This window comes from Diabrotica undecimpunctata, chromosome 3 (genome assembly GCF_040954645.1).
Source record: "Diabrotica undecimpunctata isolate CICGRU chromosome 3, icDiaUnde3, whole genome shotgun sequence".
Taxonomy (NCBI): domain Eukaryota; kingdom Metazoa; phylum Arthropoda; class Insecta; order Coleoptera; family Chrysomelidae; genus Diabrotica; species Diabrotica undecimpunctata.
The window spans coordinates 20,373,487-20,400,655 of NC_092805.1; the positions used below are offsets into that span (position 1 = coordinate 20,373,487).

The window sequence follows — 27,169 nt, forward strand, 5'->3', positions numbered from 1 at the left end:
TAATACTATCCCGACATGGGATAGTATTTGGTCGTGCATTTAGTTTACTTTCAATAAACACCAAATTCCGAATTTATATGTTTGTTATTAAAAAACCTAAATGATGTATCCTCCATATCTTACTGACTTACTAATACTGGTATTTTCCTTTTAATAACTTCCTCTTTTAATATGGGTAACCAGATCCTACTACATTCTGCCGAGGAATTTGCATTTGCGTGTTTTCATATTTGAGATCTATCAAATTCTCTATTTTTAATATAAGATTGATGTTCAATTATTCTAACATTAAATGGCCTTGATGTTTTACCTATAAATAAAACTGATCGCATTCACAAGATATTTTATAAATACAATTCTTTGTCTTTTTCTTGTTCATTGTTAGGTTTGGTTTTAGACAAAATAGATCTCAATGTGTTTGTTGTTTTGAATATTGTTGAAATGAATTTATTTCCTATCTTTTTAAGTTTTTCTGATAATCCTTTTATGTATGGTATTGTTATTTTCCTCGTATTATTCCTTGTGCATGCTGTAGGATCTCGTTTTAAGTTGTTTTGTTCTATTCGGTTGATTGTTGAAAATTCCTTATTTATAAACGATAAAGAATAATCATTTTTTAATAAAACAAATGTTAACAAATGTTTTTCCTCCAAGAACGAATTTTTGTCATAACAAGCAATTTTGGTTCTATCGTATAAGGATTTAATGATTCCCTTTATAATATTAATATTGTGATTTGATTTGGAATTTAAATATCTGCTGGTGTGTGTTGGTTTTCTATACACCTGAGTCTCATATCCAGTATCGTTCTTAGACATTAAAACATCCAGGAAAGGTGATGTAAGATATTCTTTTTCCCTCATAATTTACCATGGAATCACTAACAGAAGAATTTTACTGTCATCATGGCATATGTTTGTCTTTTTAAAGACGAATTACGTGCTATGATTTTTTCTGACGGATATTCTCAGATTAAAGTTGATTTCATGTAATTAAATAAACTATCTTACAAGTAAAGTCGTCCCAGAATGCAACTCAACAATTTTGGCAATATCATTTTAAAGTCGTCTACTTTAAAATGTATATGTATGTCTGAATTGTCAATATAAATGAGTCAGATAAAATTAAATTATTAGAAGAATTTTTCACCAAGTAACAAAAAAACAAAATTTGTTTAATTTACTAATGTTTGTATTTTGAGAACGATTTCCGAAGTGGAAATTGAAACGTCAATAAATTTACTTTAACCTTTAATTGTGGCTTATTCCCATTTAAATAATAATTCTCACATTAATAATGTGTAGACTGAGCGGAAGTGCGGAAGTCGACTATGTATATGCCTAAAGATGTAAAATACTCAAATTAGTATATTCATTTTATTTCAGAAAGATATTCAATTATTTAGATGAATCCTCAGCTGAATCAGTAAACGTTTAACTTGCATGGTATGGAACAGAAATGATAATACAGCCCAACAAAATGAAAAAATTTGGTGCTTGAGAAATAACGAATTTTAAATATGTTTGATGCTCTGATTTTAAAAGTGACTTCTTGTGACTGGTATAATTTTAACTTGGCTCGAAAAGATATACAAAGGCATCTGGAAATCACCAGAGGGACTTACAGTAAATACGATAGATCATTCTATTGTAGACTCAAGAGAGCAATCCAACATAATAAACATTCGTACCAGAAGAGGAGCAAATGCAGGTTCTGATCAATACTGGATCGAAAGTGAGGTAAGGGCCAGAATTTTAAACGTTTAAAAAGGAAATATATTCTAAACATGAACGATTCAATTTTTTGGTACGCCTCTGCAAAATTGATAAGTGGACTATGATTTCGTTGAAAAGTTATCGTTAAGAGCTTCGTTAAGTGCGATATTGCCAAGTAATCACCTTCAATTAAAAATTGTTTTAGATAAAACCATTTTTGTTCAAAATTATCTCGGCTACATTTCTTGTTTGAAACATTTTTTCTATGGCGTAGAGACTATTGGTAAATCGCTGTTTTCCGTTTTTCCCCTGATGAAGGCGAGTTTTAGGGGGAAGCCCGGGAGTAGGAGTGGCAAACTTTTTCACATCTTTTTTGGGGTCCCAAATTTGACATTCTCGGCAAAATTCATCTTGTTCGTATGACTTTTAAGAGGTCAAATCTCTGACGAGTGGACTATGAATATGACCGAAAATTTAACATTATAAATAAAACAATGTTTTATTTGACAAACTGTGACTCCTTCTAAACTTATATTTTTAGTATTAAACACGCCAACGATATTGCTAGTACATGTCTAGCATATAATAGAAACAATTTTTGTATAATTTCGTTTTTATGACTTTCTAAATATCGCACCTTGAAAACCATAATATGGCAATATCTGCAATTTTTTCGTAAAATGACCTTTTAATGCAGTCTAATAGAAAAAAAATCTATTTTTTAATGCTATTTAGCAGCATCTGCAACGAATTTTAAATTTGGCACCAGAAAGATACGTCCTTATGGCTTTTGTAAAAAATCTATTCATCTTTTTATACCATCAGGCATTATCTGCAGTTGTTGTTCTATGGTTCTAAAATAGGAACAAAAACTCAGATCCATCTGGCAATATCAGCAGTTAATGCCAAATGGTTTTTCAAGCCTGGCAAAAATGTAACATTGCCTGTAACTACTTTTATTTGTTGTGTTGTGAGTGTTGTGAGTAAACAATCGTTTTTAATTTAGTTAAACGTAACATCCCGTAGTATCAGCTTGCCTAGTACTTCACGAGTACTTTTAGCACATGAATTTGACATCCCCTATGAGAAGGTAACTACTTGTAACAATTTTTTTCCATTTATGCCACTGAGGAGCAAGGGCGTCTCTCGCTCAATTACGTGAGGAGATGGAGTTTACACGCCTTCTTTTTGTATTGCATTTTATGCGCTCCCTCTAATATAACGTTCTTTAAATCAAAATTGTTATTACCTTCGGTTAATTTTTTTCTTGTAGTATGACTCAGTGGAAACGAAGAACATTACGGTTGATTTAATCACTACTATACTTGAGGAAACGAGAGGAAATGAGGGCACCAACACGGTTATTAAATCATACAACATTGGTGATCAAAATGAAATATCTGTTTATAACGATCCAAGTGATATTCAACCGTCATCAAAATAAAGTGATAATGAGAAAATATGCTCATCCGAGTCATTATTTGGAGAACTCAGTGACGACGATCGTACCTGGCACCCTCAAACCAAATTGAATTCATCTTCGGATGACAACACAGATGAGGAAATTTGTCCAAGACTGAATAGTGTTACTGATTCTAATACTCTTAAAAATAAAGGTGTTGTGGAGATAAGCCCTCAAAAGAAAAGTAGAAAGAGGAAATGTCAACCGGAGGAATGGGGCAAAAATAAAAGAAAGAAATTACGCAATTTAGGAATGGATTATGTTAATGGCAAAACTATGGAATGGAAAAACTAATGTGAAATATAGAAGAGTAAATACTGGGAATAAGCGACAAGACTGTAACAAATATACAACGTCGTACTGTAGATGGGTTTATCCCAAAAGACAAGCGAACAAGACAAGAGGAACTCACAAGAATGGAAAAAGAATCGACGAAGTCGTGAAACAAAACATAATGAGTTACATCGAATCCATTCCTAGAGTGGAATCTCACTACTTAAGAAAACAAACTACCAGATAATTCGTCGGTGGTGACAAAACTCTGGCTGATATTCATCGCGATTATATAAAATTTTGCGAAGAAAAAAGTTCGGTGTTCGGAAATTACGCTACGTTTAGGACCATATTTAACACGGAATTTAATATAAGTTTCTTTAAGCCCAAAAAATACCTCTTCTCGATATGTGAAAGTTACAAAAATTCATTAGATAAAACTACATTAGAAGCAGCCTATGATACTCACCGTCAAGAAGTGGAACTTAGTAGAAAAGAAAAAGAAAATGACTCAAAATCTTCAAAATCCAATACTTGCATTACTGCTTGTTTTGAATTATAAGCCGTATTACTGACACCTTCAGGCGATGTTTCCTTATTTAATTGCAAAAGAAGATTATCAACATTTAATTTCACAATTTTTGACCTGACCACAAATGCAGGACACTGCTACCTTTGGTTCGAGGGAATTGCTAATCGTGGTGCAAAAGAAATAGCCTCATGCCTGTTACAATTTCTGAGCCAGAGAACAGGAAATAATATTATATTCAGATAACTGCAGTGGGCAAAATAAGAATAAGTATATTGTCTGTTTTTATCTCTATGCAGTACAGAAATTGAACATACCTAAAATTACCCACAAATTTTTGATAACAGGTCACTCCCAAAATGAGGGAGATAACATGCATTCTTTGATTGAGAAACAAAAAAAAGGGCATTAAAAGGAGGATCAATATGTGCCTGCGCAATGGGTCACACTAGTTCAAACAGCAAAAAAAAGAGGTGAACCTTACAAAATTAATAAAATGTCTACATCGGATATATTGGACTTAAAAATTATGTAAGGAAATGGGGAACAATTATAATATTGACGAAGAAGGAAATCGGTTCGTCTGGAATGAGATTAAGATAATCAAGGTGGAGAAGACACTTGAAAATAAGTTTCAGGTTACGACAAGCTACAATGATACAGAGTTCAGAACCATTAATATAAGGCGAAGACAACGAGGGTTGGTGGCTAATATGGAACTAAGTAAAGCATATTCACATCCACCAGGAATATCCAATCTAAAAAAACAAGATCTGCTCTCACTGTGTAAGGCTAATGTTATTCAAGAGCACTACCATAGGTTTTATGAAGATTTGCATGTTAACAATGGAACAGTAGAAACCGAACAAACAGAATACAATATGCATGATTTTGATTAAGTGTTAAAACCAGAAAATTGTAATAAATAAGTACAATCTTAAATAAAAAAACTTTTATTTGATATGAATTTTTACAGCATTATTTTCCAAAAGTGATATATATTTTAAAACCATATGGTCGTATGTGCTAAAATACCTACATATTTGCTAAAATAAATTTCACATACTCCTTACTGCATATAAAAATATGCAAAATTAAAGACAATTATGCTAAATACCAGGTTTGTAGCTTAATTTTTGGAATAACAGTACTTAAATAATATTAAGTTTAAAAAAAATTGAAAAGCTCATAACTCAATATTATGATTTTTGCAGTTACTGCCCTATGGTTTTCAAGGTGCGATATGTCTGACACAGAGTACTTTACCGTTTGTATATTTTTTCACCTTACCGAAAGGGTTAATTCTAACTGTCATGCTGTATATTAGAAAAAAACATATATTATAACACTGAAATCCTTAATAAGTCTAGGTTTTTGTATACCTACCATTTGTTTGTATCCGGATAAAAGTTCAACAACTAATGTTTACGTGCCAAATTTTACCAGACCCTATCAAATCCTATTATAACACTAACTGTATGTACTAATTGGTCTAATAAGAATCAAACAGTTCCAGAGACTGGAGACTACGAGACTAGTGAAGATCGCGCCGTTTTCTGTCGAAAGATTAATTTAACTAGACAACCACTGTAGAACTATATTAAATAAATTTTACCAGCACACCATACAAAACTGACGCAATAACCAAAAAAAGTATTTTCCATGTTAAACATTGATAAAAAGAATTAGGTAAGAGATAATTTTATTAGTTTTTGTTGCGGAACTAACAATCTTTACGTGAATTAACCTTGTGGTATAAACCATCTTAACAAAGATAGTTCGCTTCTGAACGAAAATGTGTTTATTATCGCGTTACGCGTTATTAAGTGGGCGTAGTATAAACATAAAACCAACAAAAAATGTTAATAAGCACCAAGTTATCACATGTTTCACATTTGTATCCGTTCACGAAGTTCCCAATAAACTTTTTTGAAAGACTGAACTGAAATAAAAATAGTCTGAGTTGGAGAGATGTGAAATTGTAGGAATAGACAGACGTACACAGAGCCGTACTTATATTACTTCTGATAAATGGAAATTCTGTAAGAATTATCTTCGAAACATCGAAGATGCTATAATATCGTGAAGGTAATTTAAAAAACTATATTATAATAGACGAAGAATAAAAAATAGATTTAATATTATTTTCTAAGGAATATTTTTCTATTAAAAATTATTGTCATTTACACAATTCTATATGTTGCCGTGAAAGTCCGAAACTAGTGAATGTCAACAGTTGTCGGTGTCCCCACCACTAATACCAGAAGAATAGACCATGGAGGAAGAATTCTTCTTCTTAAAGTTTCGTCTTAAATGAAAGGTTGGATATCAACATGGCAATTTTCGTTTTATTTATGACAGCTCTAAAAAGTTGGGTGGAGCTCAAGTTACACCATTCTCTTAGATTTCACAACCAAGAGGTTCGCCCTTTCTCCATCTCTTTTACCTTCAATTTAACTTTAACGCATTACCAAATCTCAAAGATGTTTTGTTTTTGTTATAAATAAATCAGAGATGAAAATTCCACTCAACCTCTAAAAATCATACAAACAAGCTGAACTTTGCTGAGAATGTTAATTTTATTTAAAAAAATATGCAAACAGTGTACTCCTGTATCCGGCTTCCTTCTAAAACCTCTCCTCATCGTAGGAGAGAAAAACAGAAAAAAATTGATTTATCAAGAACCTGTACTTTGTAAAAAAAAAATATTTCAAATAAAAAATGTAGCTGAGATAATTTTAAACAAAATTGTATATTAGCATTTTTTTTTTGTAAAATTTTGAAGCGACCCGCGAATGTCAGCTACGCGCACTAAATCATGCCACTCCAGAATGTATAGCTATACAGAATAAAATAAACAAAATTAAAGAGAATAAGCGACTAAGGAAGATATGGCAAAACACAAGGTAGCAGCAAGACAAAATAAACTACAATAGAGCTGCAAGAAAGTTAAAAAATACAATAGTACAGCACAAAAACTCCCACGTTGAAAATATCTTCTAAATTTAATACTAACAGCTTCTTCTTCTTCTTAAGGTGCCATGCATTTCTGCGTAGGCGTCCACCGTACATCGTCTTGTCAGGTGAGATGTTAAATATTCTGGATTAAATAATTCTGTTTTTAGCAGCATTGCGAAGCATTTCATAGCTGTGGATTCCTGTCCATTGTCGAATATTGCGCAGCCATGACATTTTTTTACGTCCGAGACCTCTCCTACCCTCTATTTTCCCTTCGAGTATCAGTTGCTGAAAAGTGTATCGTTCTCCTCGTATAATGTGCCCCAAGTATGCAGTCTTCTTACTTTTTACATAGTTAAAAAGTTCCCTATCCTGTAAGCCCGCTCTTCTGAGTACTTCCTCATTTCTGACCCTGTCCGTCCATGATATTCTGAGCATTCGACGCAGGCACCACATTTCGAACACTTCAAGTTTGTTAATGGAACTGGCCTTTAACGTCCATGCTTCCATTCCGTACAGGAGAACAGGCCACACGTAACACTTAAGCATCTTGTATTGGAGGTTGAAGTCCAATTTGCGATCAGTCAGAAACTTACAAAGCCTCAAAAAAGCATTTCTGGCTTGTTCAACTCTGCTCTTTATTTCATTCTCGGGGCTCAACCCTCATTCAGCAAACATCCCAAGTATTTGAATTGCCTGACTTGTTCGATTTCTTCTCCAGAGACATATATCTTTGCGTTGGGGTAATCATTTCTACTTATAATCATTGATTTTGTCTTCTTGATATTTATTTTCAAACCCCGAGCTTCACTTGCAAGAGTTAGATCATTCAAAAGGCATTGAAGATCTTCGATGTTATCTGCCACTATGGCTGTATCATCGGCATACCTGATGTTATTAATAAATATGCCGTTAACTTTAATACCCTTATTAGAGTCTTCCACTGCTTCTGCGAAGGCTTTTTCTACGTATAAATTGAACAGCATTGGAGACAGTATACAACCTTGCCTTACTCCTTTTTTAATGGAGAAATCTTCTGTTTCGTTGGAATTTTGAAGACGTACTGTTGCTGTCTGATTCCAATACAGCTTGGCAATGATTCTTATATCCTTTGCATCCAATCCCAACTCTTGTAGGTATTTTATCATTAATTCATGTTTTACATTATCGAATGCTTTCTCGTAATCGATGAAACAGATAAAAACATCCTTTCTTTGATCTAAACAATTCTGCATCAATGTTTGCATACTAAAGATCGCTTCTCTCGTGCCAAGTCCATTTTTGAAACCAAACTGACTCCATCCACTGACCTCTTCACATTTCTTAAACAATCTAGTGTGAAGTATTCTCAGGAAAAGTTTCAAAAAGTGACTCATTAGGCTTATTAGTCGGTGGTCCTTGCAGAAGTTCGCACGTGGTGTTTTTGGTAGGGCGATAAATGTAGATCGAAGCCAATCTTTTGGAATCTGGCCCGTATCGTAGATGTCGTTAAAGAGCTTGACAATAATGTCTAGGTTTTCTTCATTAAGTACCTTGATTGTTTCTGCGTACATATCATCTGGTCCTGGGGTTTTGTTACTTTTTAATAGTTTGATAGATACTAACAGCAGATATCGATTATTTACTTTGGAAGGCCACTAGGAAATTAAAACAACCCAGTAAACACATCCCAGCATTAAGAAACCCAGATGGATCATGAACGAGAACAGATCAAGAAAAAGAAGAGACATTTGGAAAATATCTTGAAGAGTTTTTGAATCTCTGCTCTCTATCAGTGTTGAAGAAGATGAATTTATTTAGGAAAGTCTAGCAACAACCCTACGGCCTGGTGAGCAAATTAAACCAGTACCAAAAAGAGAAGTAGAAAGTGCTATTAAATATAAATTAAAACCAAAAAAGCTCTAAGCTATGACCTTATAACAGGAACTATCATAAAAGAGTTACCAGATAAAGGAATAGTTATGATAACACAACTTTTCAATGCCTCACTAAGGCTCACAATTGTACCCACTCAATGGAAAATTGCTGATTTAATAATGATCTATAACGATCTAAACCTGGTGAACCGCCTCAGGAACATACGTCTTACCGTCTTATTAGTCTCTTACCAGTAATTGCTAAACCATTTAAGAAGCTAATAGCGACAAGACTTATGTAGATAATAACCAATAATAAAGTTTTTCCGGATTATCAGTTTGGTTTCAAAAAGAAGCATTCAACAATAGAATAAGTACATAGAGTCGTTGATATAGTGAATAAAACTTTGAGGAAAACATACTGATCTGCACTCTTTCTTGACGTCAGTCAGGCTTTTGATAAAGTCTAGCATGAAAGGTTGCTCTTCAAAATAAAAATGAACGTTCCACAGTCAATGTTTACTTTACTATATAAAAATCATATTTAGAAGAAAGATGTGTTAAGTATGAATCAGAAACACCAAAGATCTACCCTATACGGTCTGGAGTGCCTCAAGGTAGTGTTTTGGGTCCTATATTATATTTTATATTTACAGATTACATTTACATAATTACATTTACATTTAGTCATGATATTAATCCTGCAACAGCTACCGAATCTCTTCAAATGCATATTAGGGTCATTGAAAATCATCCAAGAGATGACACATAAAGATCAATGAATATAAAACACAATATATTATTATCTTTACAAAATGTCGTAAATATCGCCTAGTATAGAAATAAATATCAAAACCATTTTTAACTAAAAGCGTTAAACATCTTGGAACGCACCTGGACAAAACTTCAACATGGAGGACCATGGAATGGATATGGAAAAAAAGTGCCAATAGTTGCACTTAAAATTTCGTAAACATTATTGGATACTAGGCGACATCTGTTGGTATACAATACAATACTCAAATCGGTCTGGATCTATGGGATCCAGCTATGGGGTAGTCTATGACAGACGCCCCATTGTTCGTGTCAAACAAAGATATTTATTGTGATCTAGAAATACCTACGATCAGTGAAGTGATAGTTCAGTGCAGTGCTCGGTACCTAAAACATCTAGAAAACCATCCCAATGCCCTGGCAATAAACTTGCTTGCTAACAGTCAATACATTCAAAGACTCAAACGTAAAAATCCATTAGAGCTGATTTATATATGAAGAGCATTTACGCAAAAGTGGATAAGTCCAAGTTTGTAATTTATGAGTTAGGTATGGATTCCGCGTCTAAAAGCAAATATCTATCGATATTTTCATCCAAACTCATGCTGAAGTTGATAAACACAATGCAAAATAAATACGAAGGTGGTCACGATCAAGCAAAAGTGAATATTTTCACAAGATATAGGTAAGTTCAAACAAAACTCGATAATTCCTGTTAATATCTTATGGGTGCTATCAGGATTCAGTCATAAGTTGATAAGTACACTTCGGTTATCACTGTAAAATATTGTTATTGTTTTGGCTATGCATACCTCCTGTTATCAAGTAGCTGAACCTATGTCATTAAGAAGAAATACATCACTATAGTATTTCGTTATTAGTTTTGGGTTAGTATTTGATTTAAGATTGTGGTTAACATAAAACAGAAAAATAAGATGAGCGTTGAACGTTTTTCGACTTAGTTTTGGTTCTGGCAGGCAAATTATATTTGTGTGTCGTGTAGTTATGGATGGTTATAATGAAGACTTCGTTTTAGTGGAGGAAAGCAGTGCTGGTTCCCGAAAAAAATGGAAAAAAGTTACCAAGTGCAAACGAGAACAAGCTGACAGGTATTTATTAATGTGCTTTATTCTTATTAAACATTTTCCCGTTAAAGTTATCAATTAATTTTATTACTCGGATTTTTGCCGCTATGGTCAGTTATGGCGCAAGCGCTCTTATCTTACAATTCCAATGGGACCGAATTATTAAATAAAAATCATTGCCGAATACTATTTTAATACCAGGGACCTATGTGAAGCTTTATATTGTTGTTTTAGACATCGGATTCCAATATTCGATGACCTAATTAAATGCAACCATAGTAAGAAGAACATTTATCAGTGTAATGAGATGACACTTGAAGATATATATCAATGGAGAGAAAAATTGTATCATGGAAATTCTAAAATAGAACAAGATTGGCTGATTTGTAGGTTTCTAGCTGTAGGAGAACCGTCTAGAAAACGAAGTAGGAAAAAATCACGGCAAATCTCTATTAGTTGCATAGTAAGTTGGAAAATATTAATTTTTTTAGCAACTAAAAGTAAGGGATTTTATTTTTAGATACCTTACAGTACAGTACAGTATGTTCCGGATTTTTTCTTTCGGCATTTAAGCTTACAAGAGCTAGAGTTATTAAAATTTCTAAAATCTTGGAACGAGCCGATGTACCTAAGGAAAGACGAGGGGGAGATAAAATATCACATAAATTAGCGGCAAGCAGAGAAGAAGTCCGGATTTTCTTAAAAGAATTGAAAGGTACCGAAAGTCATTATGGTCGAAATAAATATAAACGTACCTATCTATCTTAACTGTAACCTAACAATCAAACAATTGCTTCGTCTATACCGCTCAGCTGCCAGAATTAAAATTGTCTCATTTTCAACATTTCAAAGAATTTTCGCAAAAGAGTTCAACATTGGGTTTAAATCTCCGTCAGCTGATATATGCAGGTTATGTGAAAAATTTCAGAATACTCTTAAAAGAGAAACAAACCCTGCTAAAAAAATTGCTGTGCAGACTGAGAAAAGAATTCATAAACTGCGAGCTAACTGTCATCCAGGTGCCACCAATCACGCACCTCGATGTGCATCGCCCTTCCTTCTGGAACTTATAATTAAATTTAATTGGTTGAGAAATGAAAAAGTTTCATATAAAAGTTAATTTATCTTTAAATATGGGACATTTTCGGATCTCAAGTCAGTACAGTATAGTAGTGTCTAGTGCATGGTTTTACCCGTGTAGGGTAGCTCCCTAGAGCACTTTGCTCGAAGGGCTCTGCAAACTTTCAAAGACTCTGAAGCTGAGTTTTTTTCTTCTTAGAAAGACTGTGTTTTATTTCCACCACCAATAAAACCATAAAGGCATTGTCTCTTCAAGACAATGCCACAATAAGAGCGTACCGACTAACTACGCAATATCACACCATATTGCGCAATAGTTAGAACAATTAATAAACATGGAAACTTGCACCAAGTTGCTAACACATTTTCATACGTTTATTAATTACACCGGAGACGACATGGCGCCCAACCTTTTAACGAACTCTACCACGACTCCGAGATGTCAGAGTTCTCATGCTCCGCGATCGAAAATCGCAAAAGTTCCAACACGACGCCTGCATCAAAACCACTCAAGAAAACAGCGGGGAGAAGCATCGGATGTTAGTACACCAAACTAACAGGCCGATATCCACCTTCTGCAGCCCTGAAACCGTCGATGTGCCAGATCTCCGACGAGCCAGCCTACTTGATGCTAAGCACCTGATGCGATGGATGTCTCCGCAGTAGCCAGTCACTGCCTGCCTACCATTATGTGGTCCAGAGTCACCACGGAGGCTCAGGCAAACTCGAGTCACCACGGAGGCTCAGGCAAACTCACCGGCGACATGCAGATGGGAAACGTATAGCTAGAGAGGACGAAGCCGCCGTAGAACGAGCACATCGCCGAGGATGGACCTGCAGATGCTGTCAACAACACCGACCACCGCCTATGAGTGTTTTTGTGCAGTGCAAGTGCGCGCTACGCGAGTGTACGCGAGTGTAGTGTATGTTAGAGAACTGTAAGTTAATTTGACAATATGGACATATTCATTTTTAACATATTTTATGCATTTTTTTCTTTTCTATATGTGAATTGTAAAAAAATTGTTTTTCTTAAGTTTTTTTAATAAAATCAGCTTTTTTTATCAGCCTCAGAGTCTCCAAAGCAGGGCGGATGTCATCCAGGTGCCACCAATCACGCACCTCGATGTGCATCGCCCTTCCTTCTGGAACTTATAATTAAATTTAATTGGTTGAGAAATGAAAAAGTTTTATATAAAAGTTAATTTATCTTTAAATATGGGACATTTTCCGATCTCAAGTCAGTACAGTATAGTAGTGTCTAGTGCATGGTTTTACCCGTGTAGGGTAGCTCCCTAGAGCACTTTGCTCGAATAGCTCTGCAAACTTTCAAAGACTCTGAAGCTGAGTTTTTTTCTTCTTAGAAAGACTGTGTTTTATTTCCACCGCCAATAAAACCATAAAGGTATTGTCTCTTCAAGACAATGCCACAATAAGAGCGTACCGGCTAATTACGCAATATTACACCATATTGCGCAATAGTTAGAACAATTAATAAACATGGAAACTTGCACCAAGTTGCTAACACATTTTCATACGTTTATTAATTACACCGGAGACGACATAACCAGGTCTATAAGTTAAAGGAAATGCCGGAAAACTGTTTGGCTTACTGCTTTGATCTACAAGTCCAACCCTTGCCCAAAACAGCTGTTTCGGATGCTTTCTACTTATAGTAGAAGTATTTTAGGCAAATAAGTTATTATAACTTTGGAATTATACCAGTACACCCAGGTGTCGCAAACTTTTTTTCATGGACAGAAGAACAAGCCGGAAGAGGCTGCGTAGAAGTAGCATCAGCACTTTTACATTTTCTAAACTCTCTGGAAATTTTACCGGAAATAAATGCTATAACTTTATTTTGTGATGGATGTAGTGGACAAAATAAAAACAAACACGTTATCCTTATGCTAATGTATTGGTTAGCAAATACTGCCACATCTACCTATAACTATGGTTAAAATATTATTTCGTGTAAGAGGATATAGCTTTCTTCCAGCCGACAGGACATTTGGAAGAGTCGAAAAGTTATTGAGGAAGGAGCCATTTATCAAGACAAAAGAACAATACCATAAAATTTATAAAGAAGTGGGAAAAGTCTATGTTTTGGAGAAAGATTGGAAACTTATGGATATTAAAAGTCTAGAAAATCTTTTAAAAAATGACAGGAATAAGTGACATGAAAATAATAATAATAGAGAAGAGTACTCAAGACTCCAAAATTAAGATACTGGTACGAGGACATCATAATTATAGAGTAGATCTTGCAAAGAGGAGAATCGGAATTTGTGCAAGAGAGGAACAAAGCTATTTAACCTTATTCTTCCAGAATTAAAAATTGCTCGCCTATTACCCCCTAAAAAAATTGAGAACATGTTATCCTTATTAAAGGCAGAATATGGCGAAAATTGGGATGCAGATACTGATTTAGCATGGTACAAAAATTTGTTCAGAAAACCTTAAGATGCAAACTGTCATGAAAACTGTAAGTGGGAACTTGAAGAACCTTGTTCATATCTTGACAAAGATCCTAGTTTTCACCTTTAGTTGTATGTTTTTTTTTTGTTTTTTATAATACTTTTTGTTTTTTTTTTATTCTTTAAGACATATTTGTTGTTAACTATCATATTCACGAAAATAAAAATAAAATCAATCAAAACTCAATATTTACGGTAATCTATTCAAACAAAACTTAATTCATAAGTTTCAAGTAAAAGTTAATTGCAAAAATTAATTCGGTTTTTTTGGAGCTGTCATAGCATTGACATTTTAAAGATATTTATCCGCATAACAAATTCAGTTGCTTCAAAGAGACAATAACAAAAGAAATAGTTTCTCAAAATTGGTAAAATTTGACTTATCAACTTTTGCGTGAATGCTCTTCATATAAGTGTTCTGACTCACCGTAATTGTGTATATATTTGAGATATAATATGCATCGTTTGTAAATGTGAAGTGTATGTATATAGCATATTATTGGAATGTCATGTTTGTTCCATACCAGAGGTCCAGTCATCGGACTGACCTCTCTAAAGTCCATTTTTATATCGAACCCCACAGCTTATTTTTAGAATAAGAATGTTTATAACTAATAGATTGCTGAATATACGTTATAAAAAAAGTTTAGTCCATATCCACGTGAAACTATCAAAATATGATTATAACTAATCTTGGAAAGCAGATTATAATAGATAAAGAAGTCCAGACATGCAACAAACAAATAAAAACAATTGTTCATCACTTACCTAAACGGTTTTCATGCAGCGCCGATAAATTTATCTTAAGCATATCCGCAGTTACAACCACAATCACTTCCTATTAACACAAGTATGATCCACACTTCGTGCGCAACACTTCGTGATTAAAAATTATTGGTTTCGATTATTCAATCAATTGCTCTGATGTAGGGCTTGAATATTTGAGATGTTTAGGAATTAAAAATGAGTCAGGCAATAATTGTTTTATAAAGATGTCTTTAAAGTTCTTCTCAACACTAACCACATATAAATACATTAAGAACACAGATGGTTGTGTTAATACTAAAAGTACGGTTAAAATAATCTAAAGAAATAGCGTAAAGTCATAATAAAACAAAGCGTAGACATATAAAATGAATAACTTATTTGATAAATCACATAAGTCATAATTTTACCAAAATCGTTTTTTTCACTGAAATGGACTTTTAAACGTTAAATACACATTTATGTAAAGAAACGCTTTCAGTCAGAGCATGATTTGGCGACTTAATAGAGAAACACTAAGTCCATGACTAAAGGCGTTTCTCCTATGCAGCGCGCATGTCGTTATAATTTGGCGCAATAATGCCAATCATTAAGTTCAATCTTGTGTTATAAATGCACGTAAATAAATAAATGTGTAGTAAATACGAATACAGTAGTAATAATATTGTGGATTACTTATTATTATTATGTCTTAACAAAAATATTTTAAAATGAGTGAAAGCGAAAGTGATCATAACTAAAAGAACGGAATAAAAAAATCCTACGAATATAGAAATGAAATATTAAAACGAGCTAGAGTCAAAGGAAATGAATACATAAATTGGAAGGGGAATATTGTTCCTGCAGTTCCTTCTCCATCCTCCAAAGATTGCAAGTAAGTTGATAATTTGTTCTTTTCTAATAAAAAGTTTTCATTGAAAACAATTTTTTGTGGACTGATCAATTTAAATTTGTTAATATCTCTACCAAATTTTTAGGTGCAGGAAAAAGTACTTTTCATTGATGAGTGTGACGAAAAAATGCAGATTTTCCAACGATTTATGGACCTGACTACAAAAAATGAGCAAGATTGTTACTTACAAAGCCTAATTTTTGCAACTGAAGTTAAGCAACGACGTAGAAGAAAAGAACTTGGTGAGTCTTCAAAACTTAATAGAAGTAGTAGCTATGTATACTCCATATCAACCCACAATAGAAAAATTACCGTTTGTAAAATAGACTTCTGTTTTCCTCACGGAGTAACAATTGACCGAGTGAGGCGGCTTGTACTTCTTCTAAGTGCAGAAAAATCACCATTCAACAAACGGAGAAAAAGTACCCCAGGCAATGCAATTTCTGGTATTATGATAGATGCTATTTGTGAGCATATTAAATCATATCCCACAAAGTTAGCTCACTATACTGCCCTATTAAAAAAGAACCCCGTATCTCCACTATAGCGAGTTTTGAGAAAAACGCGATTAAAGATTTTTGTTTAATCCCCTGTGTTTTTGGTACAATAATAACACAAAATCATTTAGGGTAGAGTGTGTAGCATCGTAGTTACCTTTTTTCAAAAAAAAAATACAAAATTACCATTTGGACATTAGTTATGCGACATACGGGCTAACAAAGCAAAGAATTATGTCAAGTTTACTTAGCTAAAACCACGTATTATCCAGTAATTATTATAAAATTTATATAACTGCCTCGAAAGGCAAAACATTTAAATATTTTAATAATATTTTTTATAAACATTTATTGAATAAAACATAAGTATTTACGAGAAACGTTTATTTAAAAATACAAAATGAAAATTATTATTAACCGAAGTTGGCAATTCTTCCCAAAATTGATAGTGGTTCGCCGGTATAATTTGACCTAAGTTTTTTAATATTTGTTCTTTTCTCTTCTCAGCAATCCCAGAAGGTTTCGTCACAGGTGTGGGGTCCTGTATCCCAGATTTTAACACTCTGGCCTGCAAAAAGTCTATCTCTATCAACTCCTCGCTATCGTCAATCGTAACGTGTAAAATTTTGCTCTCTCTCTCTCTTCACAATTACTTTAACAATTTGTGATAAGGTAAATACATGACTCTGTTTTCTTTAATTTTGACAATAAGGATAAGTTTTTCCAGATAAGAAAATCGGAAACCCCCATTTCTTTCACCACCACACGATTCAAATTACACGTTTTAACGGCCTCGACGAAATCATGATAATCATAAACTTTCTTCTTTTTCTATAACGATAGTTCCACTTGGTGGTGGAAACTATTAGCGATGTTGCTCTATTCCTTAGAAAAAACCTCGCATATCGTTTTATCCTACGTTAAAAACCCGTATCTGCTGAGCATATACCAGGTTCTTACTACGAAGCGTTAAATACCAGGTTTATACTAAGCATAATAGTCATTTTTGGCGTTTACGGGGAAACTATTTTCTTTCATAAAATATTTAAAAATGTAAAATACGGGTTTTTCTCTATGTGGATATGTTATATAAATCATAATGATTCATATGGTGCAAATATCCCAATTTTTCAAATTTTGGAGATACGGGGTTCTTTCTTAGTAGGGCAGTATACTAGTAATGAAAAACTAGATATCACTCTTATGTATAAAATGTTTACAAAAAAAGTTCCGGAATAAGTCACTGTTAAGTATTCATACTACAGAAAATTTTTTAAAGAAGATTTTGAATTATCATTTCGAAGACCATTAGGTAGACACATGTTGTGTGTGTGGGTCGAGCTTAGAAATTTTCAACTCAAATGAAATTTGTTAAAGAAATGGCCCAGTCCAACGAGGAAATTGGGGTTATTTCTATAGATTTTATGCAGAACCTTCAACTGCCACAAATTCCGGTGCAAGAGATTTTCTATCTTCGCCAGGTAACAGTGAATGTTTTTTTATATTAACAATAATAAAACAGGAAAAGTAACGTTTTTCCTGCATCAGGAGGATAACGATAGGAAGGGGCCGAATGAAGTTTGCTCATTTCTAACGAGGTATTTTATAGAGAACATGCCTTTAGTGAAATATCTTCGTTGTCTCTGGCGGTTGTGGAGCGCAAAATAAAAACCATTGATGTCTTTTTCCGGTTTGATTTCGCTAGAAAAAAATACCATTGACCATTATTTTCCTATTAGGGGTCATTCCTTCCTACCCTGTGATAGAGATTTTGCGGTGATTAAAAGAAAAATTAGAAAACTAGACCGTATATACACCATGGAAGAATATGGACAGCTGATAAAAACTTCATGTAAAAATAACCGCTTTGATGTGGTATTGGTCAATGCTGAAGACGTAATTGATTCAAAAGTTGGTGACCAGAGTAATACAAAAAAAAACCATGTTATCCGCGGAATCCAGTGGCAAAAATTGTCCATGGAATCGGAAGGTTCAACTAAAAATAAACCAATTCGTGCATTCTCACCACTCCTACGAGAACTTAAACTTGGTTGTAGCACACCCTTTTATTAACGGATTAGCCAATAAGACCTTCAGGCTTAACAATAATAAAAAAATAGCACTAATATTGATTGAAGCATTGGCATATCCCAGCGCAAAAATTCCGATTAATTATAAGAAGATTGTTGAGAAACAAAAACTATAAAGTTATATACCGGATGCAGAAAATATCCAGGATTATTATAATGAATTGTTCAACTGGCCCACAACGACCAATAATATACCTGAAGAAGATGAATGATCACACTTTTCGTTTTTTTTTGGGTTGTAATATTTTTTGTACTTTTTAATATAAATTGCAGTACTATGTGTATTTTGTTTCATTTTAATTCCATATAAAGTTTAGTTTCGGGTGACGCTGAACAATTTATTTGAGAAACCCCATAATTCAATTAAGTTTGAGCTTATATAGAGCTTATTCTCAATCTTTTTTTTTTTCAAATATTGGAGTAAAAAAATCAAGAAAAACAGTGTATAATTGGAATTAAGTCAGTTTTTATCATGTAGAAATCTTCGTGTTTTCTCACACAGTTTTTTCTTGTTTTCCGAAAGTTTTAGTTTTGTGACTTATGGGGTTTCTCAAATAAGTGATTCCAATGACAAATGCACAGCGATATTCCTAAAACGAAATAGACGAATAATTAATAGAAGAACACGTCGAAGGAAAATACAAGGACACTCGCTTCTCGTCTAGGGCACTCTAGGGGTCCGTCAAGCCATTTATTTTAACAGACAAACAATACTGGACCACGGATAAGGTATTGTTACATATAGGATAAACAAAGGGTACAAGTCTAACCCTATACACGCTCATGAAAGTTTTCAGATTTATAAAGCTATGCATGTGTCTGACAAAAATTCTATAATTAAATTATATATTGTTACAGAACCTATGGCTAACAAGGACTGTATATTATATGGAGCGTATGTATTGCATTTAGTTAATTTTGTATACAGGGAGTTTGAATGCTGAATAAATTTAGGACATTCAAAGAAGATGTGATGAGGTCACCTAGCTTACCGCAATGTTTGCAACTATCATCATCGATGACTTTTATTTTAAATAAATGGCATGGGTAGCATGCATGTCCAAAGCGTATTCGATTTATAGTAGTAATATATTTACGAGGAGCTTTGAAATTCTGAAACCAGGTTGTTTGAGGTATAATTGGTTGTAAAGAGGTATACCTTTTATGGTTTGTAGAACAGCAATGTTTCCATTGCTCTTTCCATCTAAGTTGCTGATTTTTTTTGAAAATCATAGTAACATCTGATGTATTAAGCATATATTTCAACGTAGAGCCAGTTGTTACACTCATTTTAGCTAAATGATCTACATATTCATTGTTTGAGACCAATATGTGCTTTGACCCAAATAAATTTTATGTTGACTCCAGTCGATGATAAATGATACAATCGATCTTTTATTTCAAATATGTAGTGGTTGCTAAATGTTGAGGGCAATTCAATGTTTTTTATGCTCTGTAAAACTGAAAGGCAATCTGACAGAATTAAAATATGTCTATTACAGGTGTTTTTAACATAAATATGTTAGAGCTTCAAGTATAGCTATTGATTCCGCTGAAAATATTGAAAATTCATATGGTAGTTTATACTTGAATTCTTGAATAGGTAAAAAGTATGCGCATCCAGTCCCTTCTGTTGTTTTTGATGCGTCCGTGTATATTACTGTGGCTTCCCTATAATCCTGCAGTAGAGATCTTAGAAGATTGCTACTCATAATGGTGTTCTCACTATAAGTGGGTATTATAACCTCAGTTCTGTGGAATAAAGAGAAGTAGTCTAAACTTCTGTCAACCGTGTGCAATTTCTTGAAAAAAATAGGATTATTCTGTAATGTCATGCATAAAGACGGGGAAGGTTTTTTCTCCCAATATTTGTTTATAAGATCTGACTCGTTAAGTTGACGGACGTTTGAAAATAACTGGGAGTTAGTTAATAGAATTATAAGAAGGCTTTTTTCACTTAAAAAGTTTCTTCTATTTTCCAGGGGTAGCTCAGCAGCTTCAACATATAAGGGTTGTATAGAGGTTGATCTCATAGCACCCAAACATACCCTCATAATAGAATTTTGAAACGTGTCGATTTTTCTTAAAATGTTCTTGGAGGCGGAACCATAAAGAGTAGCACCGTAATCTAGACATTTCAGTATAGTATGTAAATTATCTCAAAAAACGAATTTACATTATTTTCGCAAGAAACGCCCGAAATCCCTAACCAGAGAAAAACCAAAACTGTCGAGTAATAGTAAAAAAAATGTTTAAAAAAAGAAAAAGAGGACGGATATGGGAGCAAAAGAGGTATCCTTCTAACAGGAGAAACTATAGCAAAACTTCTCAAGAATTAAAGAAGAAATTCACAGAAAGAATAAATCTTGAAACAAATTGACATCAAGTATGTATACTAAGTGACATAGAAATCCGAACACCCAGTTCAAATGATTTTATTTCAATAAAATTTGGTGTAATTTATTTATCTTACTGAAAAAAACAAGTGATAAAGTTTTTAGCCTTATCAGTTGGAGAGCCCGGTTTTTAGACTTTTTGTTTTTAAATTCACTAACAATCTAAAAATGATTGTGGTTCTTGACATTCTTTACCATTGGTTACGATGCCTAGAGTACGGAGACCTGTACGATTTCGTCAACTTAGTGATGATAGAGCAAGGGGCACTGGACGCCGCCGTAGAACAACAGACCGTGAAGATCGCCGCCTAAGATTATTGGCCTTAAAAGACCGTTTCTCCACTACCAGCTCCATTGCAAATGAATGGTTTGCAGAACACGGAAGACCTATTGGCATGCGAAGTGTTTACTGACGAATGAGAAGTTTTGGCCTGTTTTCATACCGACCACACTGGGTCCTCCCTTTAACTCCAGAACACCCCCGTAATCGCCTTCAGTGGTGCAGAGAACGGTCACTCTGGAATCAGGAATGGAACAGTATTGTCTTTAGTGACGAGTCTCGCTTTTGTTTAGGCATGCACGATGGTCGAGCGAGGGTTAGAAGGCGACGTGGTGAAAGCAGGAATCCACAGTTTTTTGTTGAAAGACATGTTCATCACACTGTTGGAGTTATGGTTTGGGGTGCTATAGCTTATGGATCCAGGTCACCTTTAATCTTCATCAAAGGTAACATGAATGCGCAGCGTTATATCCAAGAAGTTCTAGAACCCCACCTTTTACCCTATCTTGACACCCTGGCAAATCCAACTTTCCAACAAGATAATGCCCGACCACATGTTGCAAGAGTCACAATAGACTTCTTTCAACATAATGATGTCACATTGTTAGCATGGCCACCAAGATCTCCCGACTTATCCCCAATTGAGCACGTGTGGGATATGATGGGTAGGAGATTGCTCAATTGGCAACGTCCTCCTCAGACTCTACAAGCACTTCGAGAGGAGTTGGTGGTTGCCTGGAATGAGATACCACAAGAGGACATTGACCACCTGATCAGAAGCATGCCTAGGCGCGTTGGAGAATGCGTAACACATCGGGGTGCATCCACACATTAAAGGAAAAGGGCTTTAAAGCAATGCAATCATTTTGAAATTTTAATCATTTACTTATTATGCTTCATTAAGTACTTACAAAATTTTATTAAAATAAAATAGAAATTTAAAAGTAAGTACATATAGTACAGTTGTCAGAGACTTTACCTCTAAAATTTATACGAATAAACCGAATTTGACCGAGAATATCAATTTGGATACCCGAAAAAGATGCAAAAAAGTCTATTTACCAAGAATCTGTACGTCCTAGAAAAAAATTAAAAAAAAAAAAAAAATGTAGTTTAGATAATTTTTAACAAAAATATGTATTAACACTTTTTCTATAGAATGAACCGTTCTCTCAGTAACAACGCTTGGAGCGACCGGCGATTTTGAATATTAGTTACGCGCCCGAAATCAATTTTAAATAAAATTTTGGTCATTTTTATGATTCTCATGAGATCTATAAAAGATATCACTTTCATTGACCTTTCGTAGTATAATTTCCATTATTGGAGCCTAATATTCAAAACCTATAACATGAAATCTCGTTTTTGAGTTTTGGCAACAAATATAAGGCATTTGAAATATGCCTAAAAAAGGCAGAATTTAAAATTTTTATATTACAAACGATTGCACGTCACAGAAAGTGCCGTCACGAAAATGGTATTGGAAGAAATAGTTGTGTAGTTTCGAAAAACGTACATGTAATTGAAAAGAAGTAATTTTAAACGTTTTATATTGTTGTATAATGTGAAAGTTAAGTTCAGCATTTGTTAGGTATATTTCAAGTGCCTCACATTTGTTGTCAAAACTCAAAACCGAAAATTCATGCTATAGGATTTGAAGATTAGGCTCTAACAATGAAAATTCCGTAGTTACCGGATACTGAAAGTAAAAAATATGGCAAAAATCGCACAACGTTTATTTAACTAACACCTTAACATAAAAAATGACTTTATTTGGGACAAATCACAAAAATAGCATACAAAAGCTGCACTCTTCAACTCTTCACCTCTAAAACGTATTTTTATTTTTGTCTATAGATAGGCTTACCATACGTCCCGTTTAACGGGGATTGTCCCGGTTTTAGACATCGGTCCCGGAGTCCCGGCCGGTTTGTCATTTAGTCCCGGTTTGACAAAACTGTCGTAATTTTGAATTTTTGTTAAGTGATTTAACACGAATGATTTTTTTCCTCCTGGATTCATATTTACTGATATGATAATAAATAAGATTATTCACGTTCGTATTATATAAACAATTCTAATAATAATGACTGCACATCTGATTGATAAGATATTTTAATAGGGTTCCCACAGAAGACGTGCTTAATTCTCGAAATCATCAAAATGACCAATTCAGCAATTCACCGTATCACATTTCTTAAACACATTATTTCAGTGAGTCGTTAACGAATATAAACATTAAAAAATCAAGAATTGATGAATTTAAAAAAAGAAACAGATCTCATCATCATCATCTCAGTTTACCCTAATCATTTGCAGAGCGATTACATTTCGTTTTTTGTGAACGGTGGGAAAATACGAAAACACTTTGTTGCTGTGTTTGATTTAAAATGCCGAAAAAAAAATTGCAAATTCACAAGCGAACTTAAAAAAGATTATCCTTTTATAAAAATATAAAAAAGCTTTGTAGTGACAATAACAGGGTGAAATGTCAGCAATGTTTTTCAGAATTTTCAATTCCATACGGTGGGCAAGCAGATATTAAAGATCACTTAAAGTGTGTAAAACACAAGACTAGTGTAACGACGATTGCAAGTACTTCTATCAAAAATTTTTTTAAAAATTCTGATTCCATTCAAAACGATTTAATTATTGCAGCTAAAGAGGCCACATTCGCTTATCACACGGCAATGCATGATATAAGCTTCAAAACATCTGATTGTACGTCAAAATTGATTTAAAAATTTTTTTAATCAAAATTTGGGGTTGCGAGAACCAAATGTGAAGCGATCATTTTAAATGTGTTGGCACCTTTGTCTTTGTCAGAATTACACATCTACTTACTGAAGGCTTTTTTCTTAAGTGTTACTAACGACACATCAAATAAAAAGCATCAAACTGGCACCGATTATTGTTAGATACTTTTTACCATTAGAAGGTGTACATGTGAAACTATTGAATTTTGAGTCCGTTCAGGGTGAGACATCGGAAATATTGACTCAAAATATAATTTCAACATTACGTCGTCATGACATTACAAAAAAAGTAGCTGCATTTTGTGGTGACAATTGTAATACAAATTTTGGAGGTGTGCTTAGAAGAGGACAAAATAATGTTTACAGAAGACTTAAACAAGAACTCGGTGTGGATATTGTAGGAATTGGATGTGCCGCACATATTGTACACAATGCACTTCAAAATGCTGTGGATGGTTTACCAATCGAAATTGAAGCACTAGTTGTCAAAATATATAAACATTTTCATATCCAACAATGGAATATCCAAAACCTAATCCAACATGAAAGTATCAGATTTCTTTATCTTTTGCCGGCAATTGAGAAAATTCTAAATATATTTGAAGAACTAAAAGCATATTTCCTTTCCCAAGATAACTGTCCACGTGCAATGCGAGATTTTTTTGAAAGTGAAACGGGTGAGTTATATTTTTGGTTTGTGCATGGACAATTAAACAATTTTAACAAGACTGTACTACTCATGAAAAAAAGTGAAGCAAGTGCGACTGACATTATTTTGGAATTAAGAAGGTTGAAATCTAATCTTCAAGAACGGATGGACAGCAGTTTTGTACCACAAAGAGCGAAACAATTATTATTAAAGAATCTTGGTAGTAGCCAGGATATTGATAAATTTCAAACAGAAGTAACTGATTTTTACCGACGATGCATTTCATACATTGAAATGCGGGAAGACAGTTTCGGAGGAGCCGACATTTTCGACTGGATTGGATTGAATCACGTATTGAAATGAGACGATCGACAAAATATTAATACTGACAACCTTTTTGACAAGCTGTCACTTACGAAAGTTTTTATAGCATCAAAAATTGATGAATGGAATTCCACGACTATACAAATTGATTATGTTGACAAATGGGTTCTGCTATAAACATTTTCATGAACAACACATCGATACACCCAACCTGGTAAAAATGATGCAATATATTTTGTGCTTACCAGGCACCTCCGCTTCTTTAGAGCGTGTCTTCTCGATGATGAAACATATTTGGTCGGACGATAGAAGCCGTATGTCGGAGTACTCGGAGTCTACCGTACAAGCACTACTATACTGTAAATTAAACTTTAATATGAGTCATGTAACGATTTTTACGAAAAAATTTAAAAAAATAACATTTTATCATTTTTTCATTCTAACCGAGTAGGCACTCGGTTAGAATGAAAACACGTTAATTTTAATAGAAATGAATTTATTATTGTAATACTAAAACTAATTAAAAATATAAATGCACTGATTATCTAAACGTAATAGTAGAACTACTTATATATCTGAATAAGACCACAAAAGATTACTATTTGGGCTTTTTGAGAAAAAAGTGAAAATAGTTATAGCCTAGAAATTAATTATGCTCAATTAAGTATATAAAATTTATTAAAATATGCCTCTGCCAACAAACGTTATATCAAACTTTTTTTTCACTTAAGCATTTTATATACAGTGTGTCAATTTTAAAACTTACAATGGGCTAGGTATATCTCACGAACAAAAGCTGATATTGAAAAATGCTTGACACCATTTCTAGGATAGTAAGGGAGAACTAAAATGACATGAAAGAGAACTCACCCCCATTAATCCCCTAGGCCCCACCCACCACAACCAAAAAAAATTAAATTGCAAACCCCTACTTGTGATACATAATTAAAAAGACTATAAAAAGTGCTATCCAATGGTATAAATAATAGTTATACAGGGTGAAGCAATAATTTTGAAACTTTGGCCTAAATGGAAAATTTAATTAGGTTTTTGTTGATTCTGTTGATGACCCTGTATAATTATTGTTTAATAATTATACACGGTGTTAATATCAGCCGGATTACTATGACTTTTGTATTTGTAATGCTATCTCCCGGACTATTATTAACTATTAAGGACAATTAAGGAAAAAATCAAAACAGCTAAGGAAATCTATTTAATGAAACAATTTAAAGAGATAGAAGAACTAGAAACAAAATATGATACGAGAAATGTGCACAAAAAATAAGAGAAGTGACTGGAATGGGTCAAAAAAGGAGTACTACTAATAGATTTACCAGAGAAATTAAGACGATGGGAGAAATGCAGAAAATACAAGAATTAAATCCTTTAGAGAGACAGAAGATCACGATAGATGAAATCAAATATGCTATCAAACACTCTAAAGACAATAAGGCAACTGGATTAGATGAAATACCAGTAGAACTGTTAAACTAGTGGAAGAGGATAACTTGGAAGTATTGGCAGACTTATTCAACACGGTGTACGATACGGCAATAATACCTACCACAAGACTGGCTGAAGTCAGCATTTATAACCAACCCTAAAAAAACAAGCAGCAAAAGAGTGCTAGAGGAGGATATTAGCGAGACGCAGTTCGGGTTCCGAAATGGAATGAGTACTCGAGAAGGACTATTTGCCATGAACATTTTGATTCAGCGATGTTGGGATGTAAACATTGATCTACACTGGTGCTTTGTAGACTACGAAAAAGCTGTCGATAAAGTAAGACATGACAAAATCATAAATATAGTGCAAACATTATATTGGAACCAAAGTGCCATAGATCAAATTGATATCAAAACTCAGAAGAGATGAAGATCTGTAGAGGAGTTAGACGGGGATGTGTTTTGTCGCCATTTTTGTTTAACTAATATTCCAAAACACGCTCAATAATATCAAAACGGGAGTTACCGTTAACGGAAAATTAATTAACAACTTACGATACGCAGACGACACTGTGATCATAGCAACGAGTAAAGAAGATCTACAACATCTTATCGAAAGCTGAAGTATGAATAGTGCTGAGATGGGAATTACTATAAACGCTAAAAAAAAACAAGTACATGCTGATTACAAAAAGACCACAAAATACAATAATGTCATTTCTCTTTAATGTCATTTCAGTTTCCCCTTACTATCCTAGAAACGGTCAAGCATTTTTCGATATCAGCTTTTGTTCGTGAGATATAAATAGCCCATCGTAAGTTTTAAAATTGACGCACTGAATCTCTGGTACTAATACGCGGTG

General features: G+C 33.8%; 2 protein-coding genes across 4 annotated transcripts in view; one reads left to right on the plus strand and one right to left on the minus strand.

The window, feature by feature from the left end:
• Positions 1-27,169, plus strand: part of LOC140436540 (phospholipase A1-like) — a 234,149-nt gene that overhangs the window by 117,334 nt on the left and 89,646 nt on the right. The gene's annotated exons all lie outside the window — the stretch shown is intronic.
• LOC140436539 (lactosylceramide 4-alpha-galactosyltransferase-like) overlaps positions 1-27,169 on the minus strand; it is an 82,305-nt gene that overhangs the window by 49,824 nt on the left and 5,312 nt on the right. Inside the window, exon 1 of one of the 3 annotated variants that reach the window (XM_072525437.1) lies at positions 5,366-5,898. The exons of the other annotated variants lie outside the window; for them this stretch is intronic. The gene's annotated coding sequence lies outside the window, so the exon portion shown is untranslated. Of the gene's footprint in view, positions 1-5,365; positions 5,899-27,169 lie in introns of those variants that run through there. 3 annotated transcript variants of the gene reach the window in all.